The 22,920-nt window shown below is 36.9% G+C and overlaps 2 pseudogenes; both read left to right on the top strand.

Annotated features, from left to right (window-relative positions):
* The first annotated feature begins 5,789 nt into the window (after window positions 1-5,789).
* Window positions 5,790-7,122, top strand: LOC149166471 (E3 ubiquitin-protein ligase RING1-like; annotated as a pseudogene).
* A 2,213-nt stretch (window positions 7,123-9,335) lies between these two features.
* LOC149166470 (putative methyltransferase PMT21) lies at window positions 9,336-12,278 on the top strand (annotated as a pseudogene).
* Window positions 12,279-22,920: the final 10,642 nt, after the last annotated feature.

Here is a 22,920-nt window from a genome sequence, read left to right as displayed (position 1 = left end):
ATAGTTAATATGAATAATTAGTTTTGCTAATATCAGACAAATTTGAAAGGGCATACTGTGTTCGTTATATTTTTTTTATAAATAAGAACAAGTTTATACTTTGTGTTTCCTAATAAGAATGATTATTAGTTTAAAATTTGCTTTTTAAATTTTATTAAAGGATTTTAGTTTAAGTGGTTTGGTGAATAATTTGTTCTTAATTATGTAGTTTTAAGTTTATGAAGATAAATTGTAGTAATTAGATCATTTTAACATTTATGAAATAATTATATTTAATGTAATAATAACAAATAATTGTTTCTTTAAAATTTCCCATTTCAATTAAAATATACATAAATTTTAATATATAAATATAACAAATATCATTATTATTTAAAATCATTTTTATTAATAATTAAAGATAAACTATTTTAAATTATAAATATATTTTTTAATTTCTTAAAAAAACTAAATTAATAACTAATTATAATTTTATAATTAATGATATACACTAAGCCCACTTGTCTCATTATTATTGTGTCTAATCATCCTTAGATTATTAAAGAAAATTATATATATATATATATATATATATATATATATATATATATATTTAAAAAGAATAGTATAATAATTTTAACTTTTTGTTTTTCTTTTAAGGTTTTTTTATTGATTTCGTCTAAAATTAAAATTAAGTATGATTTTGTTGAAATTATATTTTTAAATTATGTAGTATACTAATATCTAAAAATGTTTTAAGATATTAAATTTATTTATGTATTCAAAAATGTAATTTAAAGACTCACTAAAAAAATTCAATGAAAAGGGGAAAAACTTAAAACAATTTACTTCTTTTAAATATTTATAAATTTATAGCCGAGTCTCAAGGCAATGTGTGATACGGTTTTGTCTTCAACTTGGATTTGACAAGTGTCCCACTTAAAAATAAAAATAAAATATTCTCTAAACATAAAAGCAATGTTGGATATCATAAAAAGAAAAAGAAAAAGCAAATGAATATGCATGCATGCAATGTGTAATTTTGTCCAAGCTTAATGTGGAGTTGACATGTATCCTTCTTAAAAATAAAAATAAAAATTAAAATGAAATAGAAAAACAATAAGCTATAATAAAAAAACAAAAATGAATATAAATACATAAAATATTTAGATGTCCATAATTTCATATCAACTTTAAAAAGAGATAAAGTGATATATATATATATATATATATATAATGTTTAAACCTTGTACTTTTCAAAAATATTTGAAGATTTATGTTAATTAATTTATGTATCAACTTCATATATATTTATATATAGAAAAACTTATTAAAATATATTTTAATGTTGTATATAATAAAAAATATTCAATGTAGAAGAAAAAAAATAATTAAAAGTTAAAACTAAAAATAAAATAAAAAATATTAAGCACTCCCTATTAAGAATAATAAAAGAGAAGCAATTCATTAGTTCTTAATATAAAATGAATTTGTCATATTTAAAACTATTTATAATGATAAAAAAATTTCAATTTTAAAATGCAAAAGTAATATTCACCTATATTTAAAAATATATTAATAACAAAAAAAATCATTTTAATAGGGACAATGTAGTCCATAGATAAAATGTCTCAATGCACATGTTATGTAAAATAATCTAATGTCAACTATGCATATATTATATATAGTTTTAAAAAATTATGTATATATCATATAAAGTAATTGAAAAAAATAAATTTTATGATTAAAACATTTAGAGGAGTCTCACTATTTTACATTTTGGTCCTTTTTTAGAAATATGTGTTTTGCCAATTTTTCACTAAATCCAACAACAATTTTTTTGACTTACTAGTCTAAATTATGTAGTGTATATAGATTCATTGGGATCTATCAAGGGATGACAAAGATGCAAATTTTGTTTCAAATTTTGCACGATAAAAGAAGTTTTCACTTGAACACATTTAATCCACTAGTAGAAAATGGTGAAATTAGTGACTAAGTGACTAAAAAAGTTAGTCACCGCAACTTGAAACTAAGTGACTAATCTAAACTTCAACAATCTAAACTTACAAGTGATAGGGGATTAAAAGGCTTTTATAAAGTGGATGAAAAGTTATACTTCCTTATACACTTCTTTGTTGGATCAAAGGATGATTAGAATTATGAAGTTTATTAGAATCTTTAGATTTATATTGTTTTATCACATTGAAAGGGAATTAAATTCAAAGGCTAACAAATTATCTAAAATGGGAATGGATCAACACCTCCTTTTGGAACATGACATGATCACCTAGCTTGGGCCATACCTCTTAACATGACCATATTTTTACCTACGGAGTTTCAAATGGGTGACCTTAACACCACGAAATACCTTAACAATACACCCTGTCATCATCTATTCTATGCCCCATGGACACAAATTGCCACTAATTATTTTAGATAATTTACTTCTATTTACATGACTTATAAATTTTAATTAAAAATAATTGGTTCAATACCATAATCTTCCATCCCTACTTTAATCCATTGTATATGAAAATCCTTAATTACACCAAAGGTGTCCCTTTTTGAAATTGGTGAGGCTAAGCATTTTCTAATACCCTTTTCATCTCCATTTGACATTTATCCTATGTGTACCCATGACATCTTTCTGATTCTCATGATTTCCATTGCTGTCCACTGAATTATGTTGTTGAGGACTATTGGGACTAGACTTGATCCCGGTTGTCAAATAAATTTTCGGGTATATCTAGTTAGTTGGTTGTTGGATATACTCTTGTTGGATATACGGAAGTCCAAATTACTTCAACAAATTATGAATTTAGCACTGTAAGAATCATGGAATAAGAATATATATATATATATATATATATATATATAGATATATAAAACAACGATCATCCACAAGCATTATACAACTCTTTAAAAAATTTCTAACAAACTTAGAAAATATAAAAATATATATATAATAAAAAATACCATAATTTTTTATTAAAAAATATTAAAAATACATTCTTTATGTTAAAAAGATTTTACATAATTTCTTTTAAAAATGTGTATTTATTTTAAATACTTGAATCAGGTTGACTTATAGTTAAAACAAAAACACCACTAATATTGGAAAGTAAAATTTACACATATTTTACATAATCAATATTGATTTCTATAAAATTACATTAACTCTAATCCATTTTCGTCTATAATCCAATTTCATCAATAATATATTATCATATCAAATATCATTTAAAATATATTATCATAATATGATAATATATTAAAAGTTAAATATTACTTAAATTTTTACAAAACTTATAATTATATTATAATGCCCTCAGCCTCCAAAGCTTCCATAGGAACAATGCCCAACATTAAAATTACCCAAGACCTTCTTGTTACCGATTCTACACAGTGTGCAGTATGCAAGGATGAATTTGAAGTGGGCATCGAAGTAAGACAGAAACCCTGTAAACACATGTACCATTCTGTTTGCATTCTTCTGTGGCTTGAAAAACATAATTCTTGTCCAATTTATCGATATGAGATGCCCACAGATGATGTGGAGTATGAGCAAGCTCACTCCCGTGGGAAAATCTCTCCTTGGGTTTGGAATTATGGCAGCACATCAGATGGGCAAGGTGGAAACCTTGATGGGTTTTCTTCAAAGGATATTTTGGGAACATCAAATAACATTAATAATGAATCATTAAAGTTTTCCATGCCTCCTTAAGAAGTTGTTCTTTTGATCAATGGAATGAACTATGACTTCTTGCAACTTGGTTCAATCATCTCTATAATTATTTTATGGAATATGAATTACTTTCTTAAGATTGTCTCTCAATATCAATTAGAAAAAATGAAAATAAATATTTTATGGGAATGTAGCAAGATGGAATCTCATCATATGAACCATTGAACTCCAAACCTTTAACATAAATATATGTTCAGGTAAGCATTCTTCTACAAAATTTAGTTTCTAGGGACTCACTTAGAATTATAATGTGTGTATGAAAGATCTTATATGGAACTACACTTCAACACAACTTGTAGTGTTTGGGGAACTGAGACTTTCAAGTACCTTCTTCCTAACCTCAACTCTAATAGAACACAAGCCTTTACCCTCATGTACAATTAGATACCGAATGGTCCATTATGCTCCAAAACACTCTTAGTTGTTGTTAAATGATGGATTACTATTTCCTCCTACTAAATTCTACACCAGTTTAAAAGGGCTTATTCTCTGATAACCTTTCTTATCTCTTGAAGAACACATTTAGAGGTACAGGGATTCTACAACAAAAGATAAGGCATGCACTGAAAGATGCATTCAATATATGGAGCATCCTTCCCTGGTATAACCATCTCTTTTGTAAGGTTTGAGTCCTTGACTCTTTTTTTCTCTATTATCGCTTCCCAATTATTTTTACTTTGTTTCGGATAGACATTCCTAGAGATTTGAAAGCTCTCGGACCCTTCTTTAAATGGTTCTCCTAGATTGGCAAGGTTCGCTCCTAGCAATGGAGATTATTTCAGGCATATATAGTGGCATTTTTTATCAGTCAACTGCATCCTTGTTTTATAAGGACAATGTGTAGCGTTTGTTTTCATATTTTTTCCAAGGAGAATTGTGTCATCAACAAAGAGTTGATGAGAAATATACTTAATCTCGAAAGTGAGGAAAATATTAATTTTTGTAAATTAGAGAAAAGATGTAAAGTTATGCGAGTCTCCTCTAGAGGGTTGTAATTGGAGTCTCCCTTAGCAGGTTGCACCTAAGGACCAAAATGCCAAACCTCATTCAATGATCTCATGTATCTAGAAATGATGATTCCTATTGAAATATGAGATTTTTTTTCTAATTTTTTTATTTGTTGAGAAAATTGATCAACAAAGAATCAACTCACACAAATAAATAACGTGATTTTCCCCTCGTATTTATTATTCTAGTTCCTTTATAAGTTATTTTTGCACAATGAGGCATCAAATTGTTTTGTGATTTGCTAACTTTATCTCCCAAAATTGTATTAGAGAAATAAGATATTTGGAATATGTTAGATTGGAGACCAAAGAAGACCTATTTCAGAGAGCTAACAATGAGATCGAGAAAGTTGGGCATGCTCAGGAAATAGTTTTTATCAATAGAATCCAAGTTAAATTAAGCGAAGCGCTTGTAGGGTATATAATACCCAACATTAGTGTGTTATGTATTCTTTTGATTGATTGATTTTTATTATAGTTTTCTATGATTTAATCAGTTATGTCTCTGTAGAAAACTAACATTTAGGTACCAAAGCAGAGTTAAATTGGTGTTGATTTCAACTCACAGGATTGAACTTGTGAAATTTGTGTGCAAATGGCATCATCCCTTATCCATGGTGTGTCAAATGCTTTGACAGAAAAACTTTCATGTGCAGAAAACTACAGTATGTGGGCAGACACCATGATGTTGGAAAATGTAACTAGGTTCGGTCTTCATTTAATGTACTTGTCAAAGGAATAAAGAAAGGAATTATTATTAGTATTATTGTGACTTATTAAAGCCGAGTAGTGATGTGTTCAAGTGGAAAGTTGAGCAATGATTGTGCTTCTCACGAAGCAGATCACACGGGAATAGATACAATCAGACTTGAGATTCGAGGTATCAAGGTGTATTGGGTCCATTTGCAGTGGGCTAAATAAATAATTTTGATGCATATAATTTTTCTAGAGTCACGATGATGCTTGTCACCAACAAGAAGATGTTAATGGATTGCATGCTCTAAGCAGCAGCAGGGGGAGTAGGAAGGGAGGAATTGGGTGGGATGTAGATAAGGATGTCATCTAGAAGAGAAGGGAAGAGTTATTGGTGTCATGAGTGCGAGAGGAGTATCAGAATTGATGCACGGGAGGAGGGACTAATTTCCCCCCATTACAATGGAGGCTTTGTCAAGGAAACAGAGAGACCAACACCAAATGTTGGGTACCACCCATATACACCTATGGGAGGGCAAGGGGGACTGCGATTCTAGCCACGTCAAGTTAGGCTAGGTCCTGTCGGGGGTCCTACAACTCTTATAGATGACCATGGCATAACCCAAGTGATGGAATCCCTTGCTGCTTTCTTCCAACATGGGAACGATGATGACAACAACAACAATAGTAATACCAATGATGAGGAGCGAAGAGGGAGAGGAGGAAGGGTACAAATTTGGATGGATCCTAGTGGGTTCAATCCTATGATGTTTACTCATGGTCAAATGATGCAGAATTTGATGGGTTTGGGTGGGGGGAATGTGGAATTCTTTGTTGATGACAGCACAGGGGCGCAACCAACCAGATTACTTGGTAACTTTGGGCATTATTTCCTTGGGTCTGGTTTGGATCAGCTTATTCAGTAACTAGCAAAAAATGACCCCAACAGGTATGGTACACCTCCCGCCTCCAAATCTTCCATAGGAACAATGCCCACCATTAAAATTACCCAAGACCTTCTTGTTACTGATTCTACACAATGTGCAGCATGCAAGGATGAATTTTAAGTGGGCAATGAGGTAAGGCATATGACCTGTAAACACATGTACCATTCTGTTTGCATTCTTCTATGGCTTGAACAACATAATTCTTGTCCAGTTTGTCGATATGAGATGCCCACAGATGACGTGGAGTATGAGTAGGCTCACTCCTGTGGGAAAAGCTCTCCTTGGGTTCGGAATTCTGGCGGCACATCAGATGGGCAAGGTGGAAATATTGATGGGTTTTCTTCACGGGGTATTTTGGGAACATCAAATAATAGTAATAATGAATATTTCGGGCTTGAAATGAGCTTTGGAAATACCATGGTCGGTAATAGCAGTATTAACCCAAATCAATGAGAAGCTTCTGGTGGTGGTGGTGTTGTTATATTTCCTGCCCACAAAGTAGCTAATGTCAATGGTAGTGGTAGAGGGATAAGCATGAACTTTGAGGTCTCTCTTGCGAGGCCATTCATGGCTTCCTTTTCAACAAGCTCAAGCTGAAACAAGCTCCGGTCTTGAAAATAGTGGAGAGATTGTTTCTAGCAGACGAGACTAGGGAAATTATGTTCAAGGGAAAAAATTAGCTTCTATGAGGGCAGAGGATGATGATGCTACTCTTATGTCTAAAGCAAGAGAGGGAGACTTGGACTGATGGTTTGTAACTTATATCACGCAACTGCGGCTAGCTAGAGTTCAGATTTTTTAAAGGTATGATTTTCAGGTCATTCAACCATAAGTAATCATTTGGAAAGGGACATTACAATCCTCCCTTCTCAAGATTGTTTTCCATCAAGCAATCTAGAACCTGCATATCAATACCAGAATCTCGAATATGCCTGTAGAATGCTCCAACACAATTGAACCTAGCATCATTGTCACACTCTTCCATACCGTGAAGCAATCCACTATGATGTAAACCATCCCTCATAAAAATCCCTGGATCCCAAGACCACATTGGGATACTAACATTTCTATTACCTGAAAACTTTAGCCCAATATTTGTTTCATTTCTCTACAACCTAATATTGTACCCACCTTGCAGAAGTAAATTATAAATCCTGCAAGTTATGAATTCACATTTCAAAGGAGAAAGCACCCCCTCCTAAGGTGATGTATAAAATCCCTTATGCCAACCATCCTTCCCATCCTAAGGGAAACCAAACTTTTTTTCTAGAAAGAATCCTATTGTAGCTAGCCATTTCCCTAGTTGTTATCGATAGGTTGGATCCATTGTCAACCCTATAACTTTACCATCAATGGGGCCACCGGTTATAACCACTAGTTCCTCACTGAAATTAGCAAAGGCTAATGTTTTTGTAGTCCCACCAAGTTTATTCTCCTCAAAATTAGATAGCATAGGTGCATTTTTCAATACAAAAAGAAATGTATTAGCATCTATAATTCCCAAATCATACGAAGAATGTAAGAAGTTGTTCCCTATAGTTTGGAACATGTGTTGAAAAAGAAGCCTCTTTGGAGAAACAACACTATATGGGAAAAATTGAGAAGATAATGGAATTACAACAACACTCAGTTGTACAAGAAACTGTAGTGGTACAAGATTTTTAACCAACTCTCCACAGTAGGGATCAACTGAGTGTACAAGAAATTGTAGTGGTACAAGATTTTTAACCAACTCCTCTTACTATAACAACAAAAATTCCTATTCTATTTTCCTAAACATTAGAGAAAAGAACAAACATATAGCATTCTACCACATTATTCTACTCAAATGAAAATTTGAGCCTTGAGGAAAATTTGGCTACAACATGTAAGTTCAGTCAATCTTCACTGAAGCATAAATGGTTCATACAAACTAGAAGCATGCGTAGAAACAAACTATATTTTTCAATACAAATAAAGCACATGAGATAATTGTCATGTAGTCAAATTACAGAATACCATAGACAAGGTTTATAATCCCCATCATGGGGGAGAAGTAGAATGTAGCATACATGAATAGGTAAAGTATCTAACAGTTTGCACATGGATTGGCATATATATTCTAGAATCTGGAATACAAGGGGAGTCCTATGGAAGGAAGCCTTTGATGATAAATATGCATGACCTCGGGATTACAATTTTATTGATATGCCATTACACATGAGAAACTTTGATGCTAACATCCAATGTAATGGTTTCCTAGGAAAAAAGGTATTAACTGTAACATTTTTCTTTTTACAGTTAAAATGGCCTTGGCAAGACAATGCAACTCATCTTTTGTAGCCTATCTTATTGGTTCAAAGGGAAATCAAATATTTCTCTCATAATCATGCTATCATATTCAATAGGAAGGAGGGTCCTTGATATGTACCAACATTTATTATGTCATGGTGATGAAAAACTCAAGTGTAATTAAAGGTTTGAGCTTAGACGGAATGCAATGTTAACACACGACTTCTTCTTACAAATTGTAACATGTCCTTTCAGATCTGTGGAGTGAGTATCATCTTAGAATATTCTGGTACAAAGTTGGCACTAATATGCATTAGCAAGTGTCCAATGCAAACCTATGTAGAACTCCTATATTACAGAGTTGTTGAGTTAACTAATTACGAATAAGTTTATTGTTGAACACTGCAAATATTGAAAAGTAAACATAAATTGAACTGCAATTTGTTTGTTGTATTTATGACCACTGAGGAAAGAGCGTGTTGACATTCTTTTAAGTAGGGATATAGGATTAAGTCAATGAAATGGAAGTGGTTACATACATTGTAAACAAATAACAACTTCTCCATATGCAAGATTCATTAGTATATTTTCTAGTGAATAATCCTCTAGTAGAATATTTTTTTCTTAGCTTTTTAAATCATCACAAGTGCCTAGCTACCTAGAACAGACTCGCCTAGTTATAGTAAATTCATGTTGTTTCATGACCTCACATCTGTGGTGTGTTCTGAATTTGATATTGAGAATAATAAAAAGTTTGTACTTCTTGGTGAATTTACTAAATGAATTAATGTATGTGAGCTAGTAGATCTCACAACTGCTTGCATTTAGGGAGTGACACTGCCCCCACTTTCTAAAAGAGTAGAATGATTAATCCCTCCACTAGAAGGCTACAAGATACCTATTAGATGGCCAAAGAGAAAGAATGAGTGTTGGTACAGGTACATACTTGATCCATCTTTATTGTTTCTTCCATCACTGTTTTAAAAAGTACAAAAATCTTGAAGTTCTAAAGCAATGGTAACTGCATATTCTTTCACCCAAATGTTGTAGAGGATCTATGATAATAAGTTGGCATTGTTTTCGGACTTACTTCTTCTTAAATGTTGTTATTGGCACATGAAGGTCCCCTATGAGTGTATCAATAATAAAAAATCAAATTAGCATTGGTTGAGGAAAGAAGGGGAGAAATCCCTCTTGCCAAGTGGAGGTACAATGTTTCCCAATGGAGTTGGTGAATATGTGGATCATATGGAAGAGTTGATCCTAGGAATGAAAGATGGCTCAGTCTAGACTGCAATTGATACGGGATGTGGGGTGGGTAACATTCTAACTAGTGTCAATAGTTTTACCAAAATGAATCCAACCTTTCATACCTTTCTAAGTTTATATTGTCAATGAAGGAAGTATACTCCATAAACAACAAGAAGAAATCTAGAGTCAGGTTAAAATGATGGATACACCATCAACACACATGGCTGATCCACCTTATGATGTTCACTATACCTGAGAGTCTAAGACATCTAAATTATTAAAAGAAATCTAACAGAAATTTTCATGTTAGAAGCAAGAGGATTAATAGGAATTAATCTAATGCTATTTTTCTATGCATCATTTTACTTTGCATAACATTCGAACCCACTCTTGAGCTGAGTTTAATAGTAAACATTATGTTAGAGAGAGATTTCTCTTCCCTCCTACTAGTTGTGACAAGGTGGATTTATACAATTAGGCCTTAGTGAACATGCTGACATGGTACTTAACAAAGAATAGTTGTAGAATTATAGGTCTTTTCTAGAAGTTGGTTCTCAGATATCCTTACATCCAATATTCATTAATCTATCTATAATTTCTATTGCTTGCTATCATATGTATATTTTTGTATCTTACGTGATAAACATCAAAATAAGTTACTTAATGTAAACACTCATAGTTATGTTATCTGAATATGACTTGTGAGATCTATTGTATAAGTATACATTTCCTTGTTTATATAAGATAATATTTTATGTTTAGGTTGCAAGTTGGGGTGGTGATTTGCTGGATCGTGGAAATCATGAAGCGCAAGTGCAGTTTGCACTTGAACGAGGTATTCCTACAATGTTTGGTATCATCTCTATATAGTGCCTTCCTTATCCATACAATGCGTTTGACATGGCTCACTTCTCTCGATGTCTCATTCCATGGACAAAATTTGGTATGCTTGATGATACCTTCTAAATTTCCATTGTGTTCTAGATTGTGTAATGGCTTAGAAGTACTCAAATTAACATGGATAAAGTGAACACATCAATTTGCAAATCATTACCTGGTAAAAACAAATATATTTTCATTCTTATTGCAAAATATGAATAACCAGTGGCGAGAGTATAAGTGCTACTACAACTAAGTGTAGGGGACTTCCACCCAACTCCCAATCAGTTTCTTATTCTTATTCTTCAATACTTTCCCAAATGAAAAAATATTTCATTCCCTTTTCCTTATTTATTAAATATAAATTTTCATATTCACTTTTGATTTGATTATTATAGTTTAGGAAGGTGTACATATTTTGTTTCTTTGGATTTGAAGTAGTGATTTTTTATGAGAAAACACATGTTCTTAACCATTAAACCCATACTATTTATTTAATTAAATTACTTACAATTATTTTAATTTCATTTATTTATTTCGTTTTTAGTATTTATTTCAATTCAATCAAATGTTATGGGTACTAAGCATTTGAGATTGATATTCATGTTCAATTTAGTGGGTTTTGTTCACTGATTTAGTAAGAGAGTGATTTTATGAAAAAAAAAAATCCCTCGAAGACATAGTGAACATGATCTGACTAAGGTGTTTGAATTAGTTTCATTTTATCAACATTATCCTTGATTTCTCTTTAATTCTTTAATTTTTATGGGAGCTTGGTAGCTATTTGTTGAGTGAAGTTTTGATGATGCAGGTGGAGCCTACCTTATGGAAATAGATAGAGTACTATGACCATGAGGTTTCTAGGTCCTATCTAGACCACCAATAAACTATGAAAATAGATGGCATGGGTGGAACGCAACTATAGAGGAGCAGATGGCTAACTATGATGCCCTTCAAAGTATTTTGAAAAATATGTGCTATAAACTATATAATAAAAGGAATGATATTGTTGTATGGCAGAAATCGTTGGACAGTGGATGCTACACTACCCGTGAAAAAATAGTTTAACCCCGTGAATGTGATGACAACATTGAACCAGATGTTGCCTGGTATGTTCCCATGCAGTCTTGTATAGTAAAACCAAATCCCAACTTCAAGTAGTTAGGAGTAGGACAGACTCCAAAGTGGCCACAATATTTTACGGTAGCCCGAGAGCGGGTCCATACATTTTCTGGGGGCAGTGATGGTGCTTTCAGAAAGGATACATCTCAATGGGTGGCACATGTTAGCCATTACAAGACATTGATACCCAATATTTTAACAAATAAAATAAGAAATGTTATGGATATGAACACTCTTTATGGGGGTTTTGCTACAACACTGATAGATGATCCTCTGTGGGTCTTGAATGTGGTTTCCTCTTATGGTCTAAATTCCTTGAAAGTTCTTTATGACCGAGGACTAATTGGTACATATAATGACTGGTATTGTGCTTTCTCTTGATGCTTTTGTTGGAATTTCTAAGTCTGACACGTTAGAAACCCTTCATGCACTTTACTAATTTATTCCTACCTACTTGTTATGTTAATTAACAAGTTATTTACCATGTAAATACTGGAAATAGATACAAGTACATGCTCAACACATTACTGATCATCAACTGAAGGAAATAGAAACAAGCACACAAGTGACACCGTTCTTTTTGGACTAATGTCCCCGGAAAAACCCAATGCAGGAAAATCGGTGCAGCTATCTTAGGGTTTGATTTACTAAGCAGTTTCAGAATACAATCTTGGTGCCAAATTCGACTCACCCAACAGAGAAAAATCTTAGCAGTAGTACCTCTCTACTCGGAAGCAGATGTTCCAGCTGAAACCCTGGATAAACACTCCGGCGACTCCACAGCTCCAATCTACCCCACGAAACCCCAGCGTCAGCCTCTCTCTGGCCTAGCATTAGCCCAACGTCACTTTGGCTTGGCCTGTGTCAACCTTTGGAGGCACTGCGTCATCCCTTTGGCCCTCTGTGTCAACCTTTGGAGGCACTGCATCATCCCTCTGGCCCTCTGCGTCACCCACGTTGGCCCTTTGAGGCACTGCGCAGCTCGTGGCTGCCTCTGCGTGAGCCCTAGCTCGCTTTGCGTGAACCCTTGGCTGTTTCTGCATCCCTCTCTCTAGCTATTACGCTGATCCTCTCGATGATATCTCTGCCTCTCTGCTTCTGTATTCACTGCTCCTCAGCTGCAACTCCGATCACTCTCTCAACCTTCTCAACAAACCTAGCCCGAGAAAGTTGAAATCTTGATCTCTTGGTGTGTTCTCCAAGTGACCCTCAAGCCTCCTCTTATACATTTTTCGTTGACAAATCAACGGCCGAGATTAAGTCCCTAATCAATGGCTAAGATTAGATCTGCCTTGATCCATGACTTTTGGACCATTCTAGCACAGTTTTATATTAATTCACATTAATATTTTAATTTCCCTAAGTTTAGACTTAGGGACTCCATTAAAAATATTAATTATTTTAATATCTCCCAAACTGTTTAGAATCTGCCCCAACCTTTCCTGGATATTGGAGATCTCATGTTCCTTAGCCTCTCCACCAATTTTCGTGGCTAGAGTACATCCGATGCTACCCAAAATCAACACTCCCTCTTTAACGAGGACTGTGCTCTAGTAATACTCCTCACTGAGCATCACTCTGATCATCTGGCATCGGTCCCTGTGTTGATTGTAGGCTTTTTGCCCATCCTTTGCATTGTTGCATTCTGTACTGCTACCCATGGCCCTTCCATTGCCACTACTGCAACTCCCTCTGCGTCCATACTACTACTCATGGCCCTGCCACTGCCACTGCTGCATCTGCACTGCAACACCTCTCATCATGTTGCATCGTGTTGCCCATAGCATTACCACTTCTAACTGTTGCACTGCAACTCAGTTATTGAGAAGTAAGTAACTGATCTCCTAACTCTAACATCTCCGTCAAGCTAGAAACACTCCTGATGTTGAAACTCCCTCTGTCACTGAAAAGTGCTCCCTCTCTGACCTCTGCGTTGCTGCAATAACTTTGTGCATATCGCACCATTGCACACCTCTCTGTGCCATCCTGCTCTAGTGCAACACTCCTGTGCCTCTCGCATTGTTCCAGCCTACTAGCCTCACGTTGTCTTGTGAATCTTGCACTGTAGCTCCCTCTCTCGCTCCATCCGCATCCGTCTCTACCGACATCCGCTAGTCCTGATACTCCTTTTCAAGGCTCCCATAGTAAGGTATAATCCAAGAGGCTGGGTACCTCGAGGATCCTGCCCCTCATCGCCTGTAGTCCGCCTGACTATAGCTCGATGTCTCCCCACTTCTTCTGAAGTGGCACATGAGCACTCATGGCACAATTATCGAATGTCTCCACTTCCTTCTCTGCCCTTGCTGGCGCTACCTTGGTCTTGGAGGCCTCTCCCTTACTCTTCTTCCTTGGACACTGGGTCGCATAATGACCCAGCTCCCCATAGTGGAAGCATTTGACCTTGGAGAGGTCCTTCTTCTTCTATTTCTCTTGCTTTCCCTCAGATGTTAGGGCAACATCTTCCTCCTCCTCCTCCTTGATTCTAATCCCCTTATCACTGCTTCCCACCTTGCTCAGCCTTCTGATCTCTTCTTGGCAAAGAGCAGACCACATTTCCTCCCAATCTGGAAGGGTCGCCCTACCCAATATGTTCTGGACAAACACCTCCTAGTCTTCTGAGACTACATTCAGGGTTGTTCTCACCATCAATTCTGAAGTCAGTTGATCCCGGATCTCCTTCAATCGACCAAGGAATGGGTCGATCTTTTCTCCCTTATTCATCTGGTATGATCGTAACTGATTTTCTAGTAGCATCTTCCTCCGCACAAAAGTATGCTAATACAACTTGGTCAGGGCCTCCCATATCTCCCGTGTCGTGTTCTTCTCGGCAATATGTGGTACTATATGATCCTTGACCCCATCAAAGATGATAGTCTTAGCCCTCGCCATGGCATCCTCGTACATGTCATTATCAGTCGGGTCAACTGGGATAGCTATCATCCTCAAGGCGAAGTGCTTGACATGATTCATGTCTAGTACAGATAAGATTCTGGCCTTCCAAAGTACGAAGTTTGAGGCTCTGTCCAGTCTGTCCTGGTATCTTATTCCGTGTAGTGCCATTTCGTTGCTCCTCTACTTCCCTCCTGGAAGTTCTCAGTATGACTCCTTTGAGCCTCGATTTCCCTCCTCGAAACCCTTCTACCAATGTTGAGATGCCCCTCTCCAATCGTCTTTGCAACTGCAACACTGATCTGGATTCCTTGGCTAAAAATCCACCTCGGCAACAACTCCCTCTACCTTGGTGTTGCCCTATTAGGTATTGTTCTGACTACAGTACCCCACCAGTGCCACTCTACAACATACCACAGCCTCCTAAACCCCAGCAAAGTGAAGGTTAGAGCTCCTAGACTCTGCACAATCCCAACATTGACAAGTCAGCCTCCTCAGCCAACTCCATTAATTACATTTAAGGTGGTATTTCGAAAGTAATATTTGGAAGAACACCTTGGTGTAATAGCTCGTTGGAACTGAAACGAGAAGACCTATAGGATGGGATGGCTAGAAGTGATTTTCGGTGGCTTGAGGAAGCATGGTGGTCAAGTTACCATTTTCCCACATTAAAAAAAATATATTTTAATTAAGGGAAATGTGCTCAATGATAAAAATAATAATAAAATAGGAGCTTCTAGAGGGGTCCATCAGATCTATAAAAGAGGAGGATAAGGTCATTAGAGGACATCTTGGATTTGAGCATTGTCTTGTATGAGAGGTTTGAGAACCCAGTTCTCTACTTCATTGTAGCCCCAGGATGGAAACCCTTGGGTGATTTAGTGAGATTGGACGAGTACCCATCTCCTCTCGGTGAATTTTGGAATTCACAGGAGGGCTTAGCAGTGCAGTTCATGTCAGTTTGGAGGAGGACCCATGCAGCAGTAGATCGGATTATCCTGAGGCCAGCTTCTTATCTGAGCTAGTTTGGTTGTATATGCATGTAACCCCTGATTATCTATTATAATGAATGCTGAGATCATTTTCTGCTTGTCATGTTGTTGTGTTTCTGAACTTTATTTGGTTATATTTTACATGGAAATGTTTTGTTAATTGAATAAAATTTTGTTTGAAGCATTTGTGAGTTGAAATTCCGAAAATCTATCCAGTTTTCCCATTTGGGATATTACAATGGTATCGGAGCCGTGATCTTGGCTCAGCCTACGGGGTTTCAGCTGCGAGGGTTTCACATTATCTGCAATAAATCTGCAAGGTGTCAAATTCTCTAAAATTGTTTATTAATTTTGATAATTCTCAGAGGAATCGTGCTTACCCTTCTGTAAAGGTGTGGTTCGTTGGCATAGATCATTGTCTAAGACCGTAAGGCCAAACACATATATCGCACAGGTGAAAAATAAACTAGGGTTCGAGGGCCATAGGGATCATACAAATTCTGTGGAGACAACTATCAGCTAGAAAGACCGAGAGTGATTGTTTTCCATTGATTCAAGATCTGTCGCGCAGGGGCCGAGAAGCCACACATGGAGATCCATTTCGGCCGTGAAGGTGAAGCTGTTGTCAAAACCATAGATCGCAAATCTGATGGAGGCGACTAGGCTGAGCATCATACATTTGTCATGTTCTTTTACACAGAGTCACCATTAATCAGAATTATCTATCATTGGAGGTTCATCAATCTGCTTGCATAAAGGAATTCAAGCTCGGGTTGACTGTGGTAATCCACTAAAGGCGTAAGAAAACTAGAACACTGCCTATTTTCTATGATCTTTACATCCTATACAAAATAATAATTGCCACATTGAAACAAAAGAAATTTGGTGTTGTCTGTCCACGTCGGATCTGATTATGATTTCAATGGGCAAATCAAAATCCAGGGAGGGGAAGCCACCTATGCGAATGCTGGTTAAATCTTGTGCGTGTGATCTAAATAATTGTGGAAAGAAGGTGTGCATGCAAACACAGTCATTACGAAGTCTTGTTGGCAGATTGATCTATGGAGATGAAAGTATCAGCTGAAGAGAGCGTAATTTCTACTGAAAGGTCTATTGAGTGCTAGGGAGGCCAAATTTAATCTTATTGTTGAAGGTCGAATCTCACAGTAGGTAGCCGCAACTGATTTCTAGTGCCGAGTTTTATACTTGGACGATCAATCCAATTGCTAGCAGACAATTCCAATGCTAAAGGCGATTTACTTCCTTAAGCATTTGTCAGAAATTTGTGCTGAAGTCAAACTCTCTACAGGGTGGTCAAATTGATCGGTGGGGACGACATTCCTTTTATGGGACAACATTTTCCTAGCTGAGGATCAACATAACTACTGAGATTGTATATTATATGAAGTGTCAAACCAAGGAGTATCTATAGAATTAAAGATTAGTGTAGCTGGGCGAATCTGGGCATATATTAAAGTGTTCTTATCAGATCTGATTATTCTTGTTTTAGCCTTGCTCCGAAGTAAATTTTGTACTGTACTGAGTTTGTTTATTCTATCGTTGGATTTATTCAGAAAAGTTGCTGCTTAGGTTGGTGATCGGAGTAACTTGATTTATTACAACCATATTGTGATGATAGCAGATTCCAGGGTTTGGATAGTAGAGAATTTTAAGTTGCAGAGAGTATATTTTTGCTATGGGTTGTTTGTTAGAGTATTCTTACATGAGCATATATTAGAGTTCATATCACTGGGTCAAAGTCATCAACTGAAGAGTCTGTGTTTTATTGCATATTATATTTGTCTTCTTCATTAACGTCAGGTGTAATATTTTGCTGGAGGTTGGTTGATCTATTGCTAGAGTACACTCAAGCAAGGTTTTCCCTTGGAAGGCATAGTTTCTGAAAAGGAGATTTTGAGTCATTATATTAGTGAGCCAAATTAGTCTATGACCTTGTTGTGAGCAGAGGAGTCTTGCACAGAACATTGAAATTGTTGGATGTGTGTTGTGTGCGACTTGATTGGGGTGTGAGGAATTGTTTTGACCAACGCGTTTGGCTGAGATTCGCTATAATCAAGGCGTGTTTGCAGCCAAAGCCGAGTTCTAAGTTGTTGGTCAAATTATGGTTTATCCTGTCATGTATAAATCAACTTGATGGACATGTCATTATCTAGCAAAAACATGGATCAAACTTTTATACAATCCCTTAATAAATCAGCAGCATCAAATCAAGAGGACCCTTTCCAAGGGGATACTTTCTATGCTACAGCAAGAATAGCCAAATGATTTGCAGGAAGGACATGATATGAGACACAAACTCTTCACACTTGGGACAGATTTGAAATCCATGAGGTTTTCAGTAAAATCCCTTCTCAAACTAGAAGAACTTGCTTCACTCCTTTCCAAGGTGGATCAGTCAGATGGGAAGAGCTTGATTTGGGCTCTAAAACCAACCATGCTTGCCTTAGTACAACCCAAGTATTTGGAGAACCCTTGTCTAGGAGTCAAACTTCCAGTTGCCTCCTGTCTCATTAGTATCATGATGCTAACCGCACCTATACCTCATGTCTGAGTAGTATCATGATGCTAACCACGCCTATACCTCCTTACAGTGACGGCCTTATGAGGAGAGTCTTCAAACTTATAGTGGAGACCTTTCAAGATTTGGATAACAGTGAGGGTCCTACATTTGGGAAGAGGCTTGAGATTCTAGAAGTCATGGCCTTGGTTAGATCTTATGACCTCATGTTTGAGCTGGGATGTGATGACTTGATCCTACAAATGTTCCAATGCTTCTTCAGCATTAGGAAACATCATCCTAATACAGTCATAACACACATCCACCCAATTTTGTCCTCATGTATGGGAGGCCATAATGCCATTTGCAAGACGTTGCAATCTCAGTTGTTGGCCATTTCGAGGGAGGAATAGTTAGTTTCACCTACTGCTTATGAACTAGCTGAAAGGTTAGTTGAGGAGAACATTGGACTGTTTAGAAGATTGTTGACCCAAGAGGAGTTGCAGTGGATTTATTGTGACCAACCATGTAGCAGGAATGAGCTGAGGAGGAAGGGTCTTTGCTTCATCTGCAAGGAACCTTGGGAACCACACCACTCATGCTTGAGAGATGCAGAGGAGATGGTCAAAGTAGAGCAGGAGTATATTCCTTTTGTCTTTCAAGATGAGGACTCTTCTTTGGATGAGTCCATGGGATCATACGAGGGTGCCTTTGGGGAGCATGAGTATTCATGTGGATTTGTTGACAACAAACCCTATCTATATTCCAGTGTGTATGGTGAACAGTCATTGAACCCTATGGGAGACATTCCAAATGATGAGTCACCAATGATGATTCAGTAGGAGCAGCATATGGTGGAGCATGAGTCAACTGAGGAGGAGGATATGTACAATGCACATGATGAGCCCGTGATGGAGGAGGATGAGCAACCATGCTTGGGGCTGGCCATCGATGAGGAGCAGGTAGATGTATAGACAACTTTGCATGAGGTTGGTAGACTGGAGGAGCATGGAGTTTCAAGCGAGATGAGGGTGGATCTTTTTTATATGGTGGTGCATCCATCTCTAGGTCGACCCACTAATGAGGTGCAGGTGCTTGCACAGGAAGCAAGCAAAGTTGCAGTACTTTCAGGAAGTAGAACTATCCAAGAGTACATGGACAGGGCTTGTAGCACAATTTGGCCACTTATACCCATTACAGGGAGAGAGGCAGGGTTTTCTCAATGGATATTGTTGACTGACCAGGGAGAGTTGCGAGAGTGGGATACAGGTCGACAAATCTTCATCATTCCATCCTCACATCAGGAGAGCAGGGTTAGCATTGGATTGAGTGAGAGTTTGGACTGGAGAGAGGTGATGAGTTGGTACATAGTTGGTGGGGCAACATTCACAGTCAGAGCTATAGCACCACAGGATTCGTGGAGCATTGATGCTTATTCTTGGTGGGAGGATTTGTTGATGACAGGTTCAGTCAGAGATTGGTTCGAGATCCGGGCATTGAGGGCTTCATTCATGGTGCGTTGATACAGAGGCAGAGCATCACCCAGTGGTTCATATGGGATCTGGGCATTGGGTCTTAGTTGCGTTGGGCCACTAGATTGGTCCACAGGTTTAGATTACTTGAGGGCAAGCAATCTTGGGGCGAGAGGACTTGTAATGTTCCTTTTTCTGGGGTTCCTCATGGCATGGTTAGGGTGGACTTTCAGGGCTGGGGACTACAAGTCACAGGTGCAGATTGACTTCATCAGTAGGCCGAGGGGCTTCAGGAGGTTTTTCATGGGGTTTTGAGGAGTTTTTATGAGGTCTGATGGAATTCGCTTGGCATATTCTATCATCCGCACAATTTGTCTTTCATTTTGTTGCATTTTGACAACTTTCAAAAAATTGAGTTATTAATGGACCTCACTCCATTAATTATGCTTAAGGTGGTATTTCAAGAAAAATACTTGGCAGAACACCTTGGTGTAATAGCTCGTTGGGATGGCTAGAAGTGATTTTCGGTGGCTTGAGGAAGCATGGTGTCCAATTTACCATTTTCCCACATTAAAAAGAATATTTTAATTAAGGGAAATGTGTTCAATGATTAAAATAATAATAAAATAGGAGTTTCTAGAGCGGTCCATCAGATCTATAAAAGAGGAGGAGAAGGACATTAGAGGACATCTTGGATTTGAGCATTGTCTTGTATGAGAGTTTTAAGAATCCGGTTCTCTACTTCATTGTAGCCCTAGGACGGAAACCCTTAGGTGATTTAGTGAGATTGGATGAGTACCCATCTCCCCTTGGTGAATTCATCCAGAATTCACAGGAGAGCTTAGCAATGGAGTTCATGTCAGTTTGGAGGAGGGCCCATGCAGCAGTAGATTAGATTATCTTGGAGGCCAACTTCTTATCTCAGTTATCTTGGTTGTATATGCATGTAACCCCATATTATCTATTATAATAAAAGTTGAGATCATTTTCTGCTTGTCATGTTGTTGTGTTGTTAAACTTTATTTGGTTATATTTTACATGCAAATCTTTTGTTAATTGAATAAAATTTTGTTTGAAGCATTTGTGAGTTGAAATTATGAAAATCTATCTAGTTTTCCTATTTTGGATATCACAAAGAACTAAGTGAGAGGTACAATAGTCTCTGAGGGACGCAAAGGAATTCATTGGAGCTCCTAGAGCCAAGAAAAGGCAGCGTAAACAACCTCACAGGTACCAAGCATTGGTAGCTCGGGTTGAAGAACCTTCTAGATTTCATGAAGTCGTACAACACCAAGTATGGGTGGATGCCATGGTAGAAGAGTACAATTCCATTATGACAAATGACGTCTGGGAAATTGTGCCAAGACCAGAGAACACATCAATTATGGCTTCAAGGTGGATCTACAAGATCAAGTATGTTGGAGATGGCAACGTAGACAAGTATAAGGCTAGGTTCATATCAAAAGGATATGCTCAAAAGGAAGGAATAGAATATGAAGAGACCCGTGCCCCAGTAGCTCAATATACCTCTATCAGATCCATTATATCCTTTGCAGCATAAATGGGATGGGAGATTCACCAAATGTATGTCAAGACAACACTCTTGAATGGGGTGATAGAAGAAGAGGTATATATTGAATAGCGAGAAGGTTTAAAAACACATGAAAATAGAACTCATGTTTGTAGATTGAAGAAAGCCATGTATGGGCTAAAACAAGCACCCAGAGCTTGGTATGGTCGAATTGACTGCCACTTACAGTAGTTGGGATTCATCAAGAGCGATGGCGATCCCAATCTTTATTATATTTTGGTAGAAGGTGAGCCGTTAATTTTGGTGTTATATGTGGATGATCTATTTTTGACAAGATCATCCAGACTCGTAGAAGATTGCAAGAAGAACCTCGAAACAGAATTTGACATGAAGGATTTGGGGATAATGCACTACTTTTTGGGATTGGAAGTTTGGCAGCAGGATGGTAAGATCTTCCTTGGCTAAGGTAGATATGCGTCAGAAATTCTGAAAAGATTCAGAATGCAGGATTGTTGACCTATGGCTACGCCTATGATTACCAATTGGAAGAAAATAGATTCTTTCGGAGACAAGGAAGTGGACCCCACCTTATACAGACAACTCATTGGGTTGCTTATGTATATGGTCAACACCAACCCAGACATAAGTTATCCTGTCAACACCCTTAGTTAATTCATGGTGGAACCAAAAAGGGTGCACTCGGCAGCAACGAAGCACATTCTCAGGTATGTGCGGGTAGCAATCAATTTTGGATAAAGATACACCAAGGGCGATGATATCGAATTGAGTGGATTCACTGATGCAGATTGGACAGGAAGTTTGGTAGATAAGAAAAGTACCACCCGGTATTGCTTCAGTATTGGATCTCGGATGACCACTTGGTGCAGTAAGAAGCAAAAGTTTGTACCACTGAGCTTGGCTAAAGTTGAGTATATGGCAACTAACAAAGAAACATATGAAGCTATATGGCTAAGGAAACTACTTGTAAATCTATTCAGGAAAAGGATGGAATTGACAAAAATCTTCTGTGATAATCAAAGTTGTATAAAGCTCTCTGAAAATCCAGTGTTTCATGATCGCTCTAAACACATCGATATTTGGTGTCACTTTGTTAGGGATTGTGTACAGCGTCGGTGTTATAGTGGGAGTATACTCCCACAAGAAATAAGGTAGTACATGTACTCACCAAGGCTCTAGGAAGAACAAAGTTTGTTCAATTTCGGGAGCAAATGGGTATGATGGAAAATACCTTTCAATAGCGCGATGCATCAGTTGAGAAGGAGTTGTAGTACAGATGCAACAGTGACAATGTCATGGACAACAGTACAGTAGTAATATCAGTACATTGTTGGCAGTAGGAGCAGTGCGGAAAAGAGGATGCTTCAGAAATAGAGCAACATGCAATTGGATATTGTTGGTAGAGAACTTTCCTCACTAAGAGGGAGTGTTAGTTTTTGGCAACATCGGATGTGCTCTAGCCATGAAAATTGGTGGAGAGGCTAAGGCACATGAGTTCTAAAGAACCCAGATTGGTGAAATTCCACCGAGATTGTATTTTATTAAAATAATTAATATTTTTAAGGGGGTTCCTAAGTCTAAACTTAGGAAAATTAAAATATTA

Source organism: Pinus tabuliformis, chromosome 5_1 (genome assembly GCF_031772625.1).
Source record: "Pinus tabuliformis cultivar Carrire ecotype Pingquan chromosome 5_1, CPIR1, whole genome shotgun sequence".
Classification (NCBI taxonomy): domain Eukaryota; kingdom Viridiplantae; phylum Streptophyta; class Pinopsida; order Pinales; family Pinaceae; genus Pinus; species Pinus tabuliformis.
This window is presented reverse-complemented; position numbering and strand designations above follow the sequence as displayed.